Source organism: Stigmatopora argus, chromosome 7 (genome assembly GCF_051989625.1).
Source record: "Stigmatopora argus isolate UIUO_Sarg chromosome 7, RoL_Sarg_1.0, whole genome shotgun sequence".
NCBI classification, from domain to species: domain Eukaryota; kingdom Metazoa; phylum Chordata; class Actinopteri; order Syngnathiformes; family Syngnathidae; genus Stigmatopora; species Stigmatopora argus.
This window is the reverse complement of record NC_135393.1, coordinates 8897285-8909636: the sequence shown is the minus strand read 5'-3', so window position 1 is coordinate 8909636 and position 12352 is coordinate 8897285. Positions and strand designations below refer to the sequence as shown.

General features: G+C 39.4%; 1 protein-coding gene across 1 annotated transcript in view; it reads right to left on the bottom strand.

The window, feature by feature from the left end:
- Positions 1-12352, bottom strand: part of tnrc6c2 (trinucleotide repeat containing adaptor 6C2) — a 105330-nt gene that overhangs the window by 78993 nt on the left and 13985 nt on the right. The window contains exon 3 of the mRNA XM_077604465.1: positions 4166-4264. The gene's annotated coding sequence lies outside the window, so the exon portion shown is untranslated. The remainder of the gene's footprint in view (positions 1-4165; positions 4265-12352) is intronic.

Below are 12352 nucleotides of genomic sequence, written 5' to 3'. Positions count from 1 at the left end.
CATAAATGTAACAATCTTGCTAAACGACAATACTTTTGTTCCAACTGTTAATGCTGAAAAGAACAACATTCAATAGAAGCTTAAATTGGAAGGAAGTCATAACAGAAGTCATCTTTTCCACAGTTCTAATACTCATTTTTTTGTTTCCCTTCTATAGCAGTTTGTGGAATTCTCTGTCAAGACAATGAATCATTTCTCACATGCAAGTAAACAATGTCTCTTTTTCTGTGAAAGAAAATACCTTGTCCCCTTGCAACCAGCACCACAAGCCAACAATAATCACACCCAACACATTCATCACGACATTATACCGCAGACAGTAAAGAGGAGTTAATTTACCCCACACACTGTAATAAACAAACCATCAATCTCCTGAAGATGGATTGATTTAAGTTAGAGAGCTTTGTTGTACATCTTTAGAGATCCAGAATAAATCTCACCATTGGAGCTACATACAGTGGAATACATTTCATTTTGGAACAGGATTCGACTTTGTTTTGTTGGCATTTTCCTATTGTGTCAAAGCAACATGTGGCAATATTTTTTTAGTATCCACATTGTAATGACCAGTAACCTAAAAACTGTGTTACATTGCTGGTATGTGATAAGGGAGTCGAAATTAAATAGTTAAGTACATCGGAGTCATTGTAAAAGAATGATGGGGGTTGATGAAGATATAGAGCATCCTAAATTCCCCAGAACTGCCACAAAAACGTACTACTTATTGCTAGTTACGTTTTCAGCAGAAAAGCAAAACAACTACATGCACTACAGGAAAGTTTGTTAAACCTTCAGTGACAATGTTTCTAATTTTGCAACACTGAATTCATGTCCTGCCCTTGTGCTAGCTCTACCACAGTCAGAGTTGTGAAAGGCAAATTCTGCATTCACAGAATGTCTGACCCCTTTTATGAAGACTTCTGGGAACGTTAAATCTCACCAAAACATTTTTAACAGTTGTATACATCAAGCAATGTAGGAACAATGCATGCAAAGGCCCTGCTTCCTTCTCTTGCACCCTAACACAGGCTTCCTTGATTAAGGGTTTTCACTCCGTGGCTTTGTTACAGTGCCAACTGGCAGGCCACCGTGCCCACATGGCTGGTTGGCAGAGAAAAGGCTGTGCCTTTCACAGCCCGGGCATTGCCAATGGCCACTCCACAGGGAGCAAGGATGTTAATTGAGAGAGGCTGAGAGTGTCTGAATGGTTGGACAAAAAAAAAAAATAGCGGGACGTGCTGGATGTGCCCTGATGTCGCAGCATTTGATATTGGTGCAATAGATCAGCATTTCCACAAAGAAAGGACAAATTCCATTTGATTAAATCATGTGTTCCAATGTGTCTCAGGAGGATGGAGGACTATTTTGAGAACAAATGGGGTCCATTTAACATGCGATGAGAGGCTAAATTCCCCTGAACTCTGTTGTTAACCTGTAAGGCATCCTGGGAGGTCCCGGGGTTGAAAAGTGCAGCTTCTGCTTCCTGCAAGCTGCCCTGAAGGCATTTGCTCTATTCACTGCTAGTGCTCAATTACAACCCATGATGATGAAGGACCTCGTGCTAGCTGGCTTACAGAGCCACAGGGCTCCATGTCAGGTTCTTATTAATATTTCAGCTCCTTTCTTTTGTACTGTATTCACCCATTTTCTGCTCAATGGCGGGCCACTTCGCAACTCTGCCCTTGGAACCCCCCTAGGCAGGATCTTGTTTTACAGAATGGGCTCAGTCACTCCCCAATTGGGTTTTCACCAGAGTAGAAGTTGATGAACTTCACTAAACTGGATTTAGATGCAATTTGAGGTGACAAAAGTTCAACATAAGCCTCCTCTGGTATAGTTTAACCATGAAAGGATTTGTTCAAGGATATTGATTATTCATCAGGGAGTTGCCTAATGTCACTCTGGTGTCCTGCTCTATATAAACAGTAGATTATAAATATTTTGTCAAATTTAGCAACGGGAAAATAAAAAGACATCTCTGGCTATCGCTGTATTATTAAAACTCAAAATACAGACAAGGGTATAGCTACATCTTGGAAAAAAACCTAACAAGAAGCAATACAGTGGGGATGTGCTGGGAAAAAAATGAATATAGTACTCCAAATAATGGAATTAAATGATGAAACGGACACTAATTGTTAATGTTTATTTCTAACAATATGAATAATATTAAGATTAGGGAATCGACTAATATACAGGGTGATTGAAAAGTAACCCCCGATTTTAAAATATTTATGTACTCACGTTTAAAATAATAACATATCCCTTATGTTCTTTTTTTTAGATACATTATTTGTTTAAAAATTCTTAAGTGTCTTTTTTTCAGTTATTTCCAAATGTGCATTTAATTGATTTTTCATTTCGCTGTTCACAAGTTCAAAATTAAGATTTCACGATCATATTCATATTCAAGTTCAACAAAAATATAACATTATGTGCTTGGGAGTATGATGTGTTCATACACGGAGCACAGGCGATGAATACTTATTTTTATTATATATATATATGACGTATACTGCTTTTGTTCTAGACATGTGTGCAGCAGATTATTTGTTTTTGTTTTCTTCTTTCAAACCTTCTACTCAGTTTAAGTCGTGTAATGGCAACATGGATTATTTTAAGTTTCTGGAGTGGCCCGAAAAAAACCCAAACAATAATAATTTTCCTATAGGTATTGTGGTTTTCGAGTAGACAAAGAGCACCAAATTACCATAGCCCCCGTTATACCCCAGTGGAAAACGGCCACCATCTTCACATTTGAAGATCACCAATCAGTCTTTTTCATTTAACTTCAACAAGCACAGTGGGACTATGACCATCAGAAAAATATTGCTAAATCTCTGGACGATCTTATAAAAGACTACCAGTTTAATGTAAATCCTCAAAACTAAAAACTTGATTAAAAATCAAGAAGGATAGGAGCACATCAAAGCAAGAAATAAGTGCAGCCGAACTGGTCAGGGGCTGGAAGTTGATGGAGGGTAAACAGGAGGGAGGTTATAAGCTCATTCATCTCAAAGCAGTTCAATAATATCAGACAGAACAACCACCTCTCTCTTCACACAACACACACACATACCACACATTCTGTTGCACACCTTTATTCAAAAGATTTGCTCTGCTCCCTTCCTCCACCTCGACCACTTGGCTTTCAATCACAGCTTGTGGTACCCATTTTTCCCAGCAGGAAGCTAATTCTGCTTTTATCCCCTAGTAATATTGGCCTTATCACCCGCACCACTGCATCCAAGCCACGACTCGCTGCGCCACGAGCCAATGGGGTGGGGTGAGGTTGGGGGGGTTCAAAACCGGGAGGGGGAATGTCAGCTTGGTGGAACCAATTGTGAGGCTGTTGCTCAATTACACACACTCACAAGCACACACCATTATATATATAGGGAGGGACAAGATGAGTAAACTTCCCAAGGGTCTTTCTTACACATGCCCCTATCTCAGACCACCATTATTGCCTTAGATATTACAGTAGCATTCCATCATTCTTTACACCAGACCGAGTGAGGTTTGAACATCCCTCAATCATTCCTTCCTATGACACACAATCCTTAAAATGTTCACAAACAATGCTATGAATGAAATTAACAACCTTCATTATGACTATTGTGTTTTATCAAATAGCATATGTCCCTTCAACAGAATGTGTCCCGCATTCATCATGAGCAGGAGATAAACGAAAGCTTCTTTCATCTAGACCGGTGGTTCTTCACATAGGTTCAATCGAACCCTAGGGGTTCGGTGAGTCGGTCTCAGGGGTTCAGTGGAGCCTCTGCCGCGGAGGTCAAAACACATTGGTTCATCATGTCTACACATGATGGCGTGCCCCGCTTGACCATTACTGGCTGCAGATGATCACTGTCATTGGTTGGTCAATTAGTGCTGCGAGGAATATGTATATTTAGAATTTGAGAAGAATCATGTTTTATTTTACACTAAAGTAGGATTGGGGGAATACGCACATGAACCTGGTGGGGTTCGGTAGCTCCAAAAGGTTAAGAATCGCTGATCTAGACTTGTTTTTCCCAGTCAAATTCAGATTCCAAATAATACCTTGGTGACTACTTTGACACCAAGATAACTAGTTCACTCTCAAGCATGTTTGTATTGCAATAACATGGACAATCTTTCAGCTCAATTCATATGCTCTTACCGAAAGTTGTCATTCTTTCACCAGTTGGAGTTATCAGCGATTGAATGGCGACCCCTCAGGCACATTAGCGTCCCCCTTTTTCCAAGATCACCAACAACCCTAAAGCAGACAAGTAGAAAAAATGAGCTGGTTGTTTATTAAGGTTTCTATGCTACTGGGGAAAAAATGTCCTGTTCCTTTTTTAGCGAAATAATAGAGTATTTTTTGATCCACCCCCCTAAACATCCACACTTGAGTTAGTCATAGAAAATGTTCTGCATCTTTGAATACTGAATTTTAATGTGCCACACAAGACCCTTGTGAGGATAGGCGGTGAGCAAATGATGGAATGAAGCTTTATTTATATAATGGAGCTGGACAGAAGAGAATTTAAGAGGACAGAATGGAAGAACAGGATACAAAAATATGAGTGAATGCATCTGCTACCTTACAAAGTGGCGTTGCATGATGCTCAATATGAATACTGTTAAAGGGAAGTGGTTAGGGGATACTATGAGTAACCAGAAGGATAAGGAGAGGGAATTTAGGTAAGATAGGGATGTGGTAAGGTGCCATGAGTGCTCAAGCAATGATGTGCAGTGGGAACACAGTCTTAGGACAAATCACCTGCAAGCAATAATGAGATGGTATTTTACTTTTAAGTATGTAACCGCTACTCCTGGCACCAACATTTATATACCAGTATGTCTCTTTACGTGATCTTGCTCTATCACTTTGAAGCCTGAGTGATCCCTTTCTGCCGCCTATCCTTCGGGGCCTACCATTTCTAGTTAAAAAATAAGTCATAAAATGCAGCAGTCTTCTCTTGCACACATATCACCATTTTAATCTTTTTGGTCTGCATTTATCCAGAGAAGACAAATGCACAGAGACAAGCGGTCATTAAGAAGACTTAGTAGTGAAAGCTAAATGCCTCTAATTGATTAATTTTGGACATGCTATGCATTGAAATCCACCACTGTGCCTCTTATCGGGCACCTGACTTGAGAATTTCCATCAAACTGGGGGTATTTCCCTCGATGGCTCCCTGTGCAGCGCTAATGAAGACATATGATACAGGTTGAGTAATGACGTTTGCACAACCAGTAGACAGCTTCCATCTGTACCCTGGCTGTCTGCACTGTAATTTGGAATGTCCAGGTTGCTTTAATTTTTTTTAAAAGAGAACCTTGATTTAAGGAATTTGGGGAAATTTAATCATTTTACTTGTAAAATATACAACATCAAGATAGAATGATGGTATGATTCACTTGTTTTCTAGCACTGACATAATTACACTCCAATAGTCATAGATTTATTTAGTATTCATAGTGCTAAGCTGTAAATTATCTTTTTGCAGTTGCTAGTTTATAAAGTTGGGGCAAAAAACATTTTGGCCAGATTTTTTTGTATTTTTTTCCGTATAAAATGGGGGGGGGGATATAGTAAGTGTATTTTGGCAGGTGACTTTGCTTTGCTGCAAGAAAGTTGGCAATCAATATGTGACTTTAAAGTTGGACACAGAGGAACTTATGAATAATAACAAAAATAAAAAAACAGGAAAGATAGATGTATGGTTGATAGATGACCAGAATATGATAGATGAGTCCAAACATACTGCAGGAACACTAGATCTCAGCTGCACCTGGGCATGAAAAACTGTGTATCTTGATATCTGTGCAGGCCAAGCCCTGTTGTGACTATTTTGGAATTTTACAGGCCATTATGCACTAAGCTGGCACGAGTCCTTGAAGATACTTAGTGTTTTGTTACAATCCGCCTACTCGGTACGCACACAATGCATGCATTTTTTGTTAAATTCAGTTAGGTCCTCGTCAGATTCTGAGCCCTGTGGAAATGTACATAGATAAATAACAGCAGCGTCCTCTGAAAGAATGTGAAAATCAATTCCCTGGGCACATTTTTATCATTTTCTAATCACCATTATTATTATTTTGAAACATGTGAGGGTGCAATATTTAAAGGGAATGAAATCAGCCGCTTTGACTGTGTCTATAGGTGTGTGCATGTGTGTGCGTAACTTCAGAAGTAATAAACAGGCAACAGGCAAGCCTCAAGGGCTGGTGTGCATCATAGCACCAACACACAGGGACAAACAAATGCACGCACTTTCCATTTGGCGGAATTAAATCTGCCCGCTTTCAGAGATGGAACGGGCTGAATTATTTATGGCTGGCAGTCTCCGGGTAGGCAGGGCTGTAATAAAGTTACGGGTGAGACTAATTTGCAGTTTGATGAGGTGGGCTTTTAGCGCTTGATTCTGGACCAACATTAAGTACATATTGTTTTAACATGATTTGATTACCACTCTATTGTTAATGCACTTGCTGTGTGGGTGTGTACGTGCTACATAACAGAGGTTCCTCATTTAACATTGTACACAATAAAAAAAAAGACTGACCAGAAATGAATAAGTAAGTATAATCTGTGTGCGGGGAACCACAGTAGATAGGAGAGGTAATACTCGTTTTAAAAACGCCATCAATGCGGTGGCGCTACCTCTTTTTACAGCAGCCTTGGGGGTATTTTTTGTCTAAATACATACTCAAAAGCAATGAATCATATTACAGTTTGTGGGTAAAAGCTTGAATATGCACATATAATCTCTGACTGCCTATACAAAAGCATAAGGTATGGGGAGCCAATGCCACACAGGCCACTGAGGTGCAAATTTTACAGGAGGAAAGACTTTATTCTGATTTAAAACAATGCACACTAAACCTTGTAGCTTAATTTGATGTGCTGTTGTTCAGACTGTAAAAGAAAGCACTTTAACAAGCTTTTAAAAGTGTAAAAGGCTGTAAAAAAGGGTTATGGAGATTAAAAGACAAGGCAAATGTGGGCTATATATAAGCCCTGGTGGACCCTTTGCTACAGACAGCCAAACAAGAACAAGACGTAGTGCTTTTGCTCCCCCATGAGTGCTTTGATTAATGACATCCTGCATATTTATTGCTCAACGCGTGGAACAGGCGCTGACAAGCCCAACAATTAGGTCAATTACCGGATGACAACGTTGTTGTGTTGGGTTAATTACTGGACTCTCCACGGCAGGAAGCATCCATTTGCGTGTGGGTGGCGTCTAACAAAGCTACCATGCAAATGAACTCACCTGCAGTTCAGCAAATGTTTAGGAATATATATTTTATTCTGTGATAATGGTTGTTGCGTCATGCTTTGCTTTCTTTTCCTTTCCTCATTTGCAATTCATTAGCCTTGGATAAACATTTGTCATAGGCAAAAGTATGTGTACTTTTAATAGTCACACAGTATTCCCTCGAATTTCGCAAAGAATATAGACCAGACAAGGTCGCAAAATCGAAAAACCACAAAGTAGGATAGCCCCTATTCTTTCTAAAATAAATTGGAGTTCTTGGGGACACCACCAGGGACTGAACCTTCAATCTCAGAACCGTAAAGCAGACGTGGTAACCTGTCCAACACCATGCCGCTGCTTTGCGTTGTAATTGATTTAACTTTGATCAAGTTTAACCAATTAATATATAAATCGAAACGGATTAATTCTTACAACTCTACTCTCCCATCATCAATTAAATATGTTGTGGTTTTACAGTTGTACTATTTTCAAGCAGAAAACTGATCAACCAAAAGGTGAGTATTAAAGCTCATCTTAACATTACCATGGTAGACTTAAATTTGTATTTGCTTTCTGCATTTTGGAAAAAAAACACCTAGTTTTTGGACCTACTACTTTGTACGTACCATGCCGTGGAAAAGGGACATTATGCATTGCTTGATTGTTGCCTCTACCCTGCTTGGCGGCGCTTAAATCAAAGTACCCCGCTTCTCTGACCCTCCTAAATGGCCATGTAGCACCTTTTGAAACACACTGACACCCTTTTGATCCATAAAAGGACCCACTTTCATCCCCTTAAATAGCTAGTAAAAGGACCCTATTGACTACACAAGCAGCCACCACTTGCATGCCTGCTCACTTTGGGTGCTATTGTTTGTCAAGTAAAGGGTTCATCTACACTAGATGAACACTGATAATCTGTTCTTGTTTTTTTTTGCCAATATGTTTATCTTTTCCTACTCAATTTTTTAAAATGCACGATCCTGCTAAATACCCTGTCGATGCTTTGGTGGCACTCACTGTAAAAATGTGCATGTGCCTTTTTTCCCGCTTTGTGTTTTTGGCAATTTTCTGTCAAAAATAATTACACAAAATATGGGGGCATTAATGGACTCACAAGTCAAACAGGAACAACCACAGTAGCTGTTGAACACACTCAAACTATAAAGCTACATAAGCAGCCCGCATGTGAGTGCAGCCATGCATCATGAGGTATTGCCTGTCCTCATTAGTCCTAATCCACTTGTGTCTGCGGTCTATTCAGTTCGTCATACACTACTATGGCTAATTCTTGCAAAAAGCTCAATGTGCATGCCACACACAAGAACATAGTGTTTATAAATAAAATTACTCTTGTCCATTTCTCCTGCTAATGGTCTTGTCACACTGAGACGGAAAAAAGGGGCTTGTCGTGATGAGAGCTTGCCTCCACTTGCATAATCACGCAAAAAAATGAATGAGTGCAGAGATACATACACTACAGGTTTATGACATAGCTGCTTTCTTCCCCTTAATCCTACGCCTCGTTCAAATGCCACTCAGCTTGCCATTTTCACCAAGGAAGTTCAATGCAATTATGTTTCAGAGCGTAGAGAAAGAGAATGCAAGGGAAAAGTAATGGTACAAAGAGCCCGTCAGGATTAGATGTACTAGGTCCATTTTAGAAGCTGGCACACCATAATTAAGACTTTTTTGGACAATTTTAAAAGCTTTGGTCTTGCCTCTTTTTTTGCTACGTCTTATATTATATGCAGAGTTCACATAAAGGTTTTTTTGTTTTTGTTTTCTTAGGCATAACAAAAGGGTTATTGGAGGATTTTTTTATGTTCCTTTGTTGCTTACCTATGAGCAGCATCACATGCCATAAAAACAGTGAATATAGAATAGATACTGGATAGATACGGTTAATGATAGCAATAATAACAACAGTACTGCTTATCCTCACAAGTGTTGCAGGGGGTGCTGGAGTTTATCCTATCCAACTATGAGTAACAGGCAGGGGGGGGGGGTCTTGAATTTGACGGTTAGCCAATCACAGGGCACAAGGAGACAAAGGACAACCAATCATGCCCACAATCATACCTAGGGGTAATTTTGAGTTTTCAAGCAGCCTACCATGCATGTCTTAAGGATATGGGAGGAATTCAGAGTATCTGGAGAAAACTCACGCAAGCCCGGGGAAAAAAATTCAAACAAGAAGGTCTGAACCTGGGATTAAACTCTCGATGTCAGAACTGTGAGGCTGACGTTCCATTGGGTCGCAATAACAATAAGCTTAATAATCAACTGTATTTATGCTTTTATTCACAGGCTTAAGTTTAGTGAGGGACATGTTCTTTGAAGTTTCAAAACGCCATTTTTCCGCCGGGCTTTTTGATGTCCAAAAACAATATTACATTATATTCAGTCACACCAAACACTAGGATCAAGCGGAAAACAGCCACCAACTCTGAAGCTTGTTTAGGCTACTCACACGCTCATCGATTAGTTCTGCCATTTCTGAGTGATTGGTCATCCCCATGTCCCTCAATCCGACTGTAAACTGCTAGGATTTGTACATCAGTCTGCTAGTTTGGTTTCCCAAGAGACAGGAGTTCCCGATGCAAGATTCCCTATAATCAGCCACTGACTGGATACTAAATTGTTGCTCATGTGGCATGTTTCTTCTGCCTAGATCACTGTAAACTACCATTTGATTTATGCCTATGTGTATGTCCATGTGCTATGTATGTCGTGGATTGAATGCGTCCGGGTGATGAACCTGTAGAAAATATGTGCAAAGAGATGTCAAAGAAAAGGAAAAAATGGACATGTGCGACTTCTTTAAAAGTCAAATTGTAAGTGGTTCAATTTACATTAAACCTGCAACACCAGAACTTTACCTGCCAATAAAGCGGTATCCACTGCAAGATCTTAATTTATTTACAAAGCTCTCAATAATCCTGTCTGTCATTCTCTCTCATTCACAGCTGTTAGAATGAGTTCCGACTCAACTTTACTGTATATAATTATTATGGCACATGGGAAGATACCTCCAAGGTGCAATAGAACAAAATACACAGACAGAACAGAGCTGAATTTTAAATAAAACATTTGTGAGCACTGGTCTAATTCTTAGATATGTGGTGTTACAAACTGCATTTTCTCAAGCTTGGTGTTCACATTCATTATCAAATGATTGTTGAAAGATGGGCAAGACCTCACAGTCTAAACATATACAAGTATTGACAAGTGGGTTTATCGCCATATTGTGCTGAGAGATGTCCTTCTGTAGCTAGATTAAGTGTCTTTACATTAAATGAGGTAGGTGTACTTAGTAATGTGTGTTTGAGTGTCATGTGCCACAAGTACATTTGTAATTAGTGTTTTTCAAAGCAACTGTTAGAAATGTTTCCAACTACAGTATAAGTGGTGATGATTCACGAGTGTGTATAAGTGAGTAGACACAAATAGCATCTTGCTTTCATTCTCCACGGTGTCTCAGTCCACGGGGAGCCATTGTTTGAGCAGCAGTGGAAGACAAACAAGATTGCCAGCATATGCGGGAGCTCCCTGTCCCTGGCTGCTGCAGTCATTCATTTAACACAACCATATATATTTACATGCTTTTTTCAACCAGAAGCATCGTGGTTTTAATTACCACCGGTAAAAGTATGATTATGAACAGATTCATACAGTGCTGCTCTTGTTTGTAAATTGATCAAAACCTGAAATCTGAAATGGGACAACATGTTGACACACACGACAACTCGGGGGATAATTTAGCGCCGTTTCCACAACAAAAGGCTACAAGGTGTTGGATGTTAATATGCTCACATGTGAATACTCGATGTTTCATCATCCTTATTCAGTGGCTTGAATGGCATAGAAAAAAAATGAAGAAAGCCTTTTATTTTATTTTTTTAAATCAAATTAGACTTAAGGTGGAAATGTTTATATACAAGAAACTATTGAATGTTATTTATTTGACAGTTGATCTGGTAGAGAGGTAAAGGTGTTGGGCAACTAAATCACAACCTCAAATTTACTTCCCGGGTACATTTGCGGGACATTTTAAATTTCATTAGAATTAAGACATCAAACGACGAAAAAAGTTGTAATTTTGATGCAAGAACGATGCTGGAATATTGCAAAACAAGATACAAAGGAATTATACAACAAAGTTGTAATTGAAGAAACACAAGAGCAAGAGAGAACAAGAGAAATTTATTTCAAAGGTCCCAGAATGAAAAATAAATGTGACGAACGTAGGTTCTGTTATTTATTCCTTTTTTAAAATGATACTATTCTCTTTTGCAAAATCTGTGTAGATGGACCAAAAAACCTGGCATGCAAAATAGCGCACATGAAAGAGTCCAATGAAAGGAAAAACCAATACCAATTCATCTTCAAGCAAAATAGTACAGGTCGTACTTCATTCTCTCTGTGTCACACTAAAACATGCACGAATGTATTGACTGTTTAGTGAGGAGGAAGGAAGAATATAAACTAGCGTTTCTTGTGTGCAATCTGCGGCTATCTTTTTTCGAAATAAGGCAATGAATTTCACATTCAGGGCAAGCCAGAAAATGGAAAATGACAGTTATTCAGCTGAACGGGGGGGTCTCGTTACTAACCTATGCGGCAGGCTGTAAAATAGAAAGCGAGCCAACAACAGGAAAAATAAATGACTTTCTGGACAAAAGGCAGCTGCAAAGCAGAAAGAATTTCTCCTGAGGCTAAGAGGGGGAATAGCGGAGGAGGAGGGGGGCCTACATCACCTTGCCCCATATCATTTGCATGCTTTACACTCTCCCATACCCCCACCATGCAAATGACTCATAACATGGAAATAGAGAGACTTTGGAGTCAGTGTCAGGAGTGAATTTATACGTGATTGCCTGACAGGCTCCGTGTCTTAAATCATTTTCAATTAGATGACACTTTCAATATCCAGCCTCTGATTTAGAGATATTAAAAACTTCTCCACAGTTGAAAGCAGGCGAGCTTATCTGCAACATTCCACAACCCCCCCACCTCCCCCTCGCTTGTATTCTCCTTTTCATCCAGCTTTCTCATCTTCACCTTGTTAAAACAGTATACCTCATAAG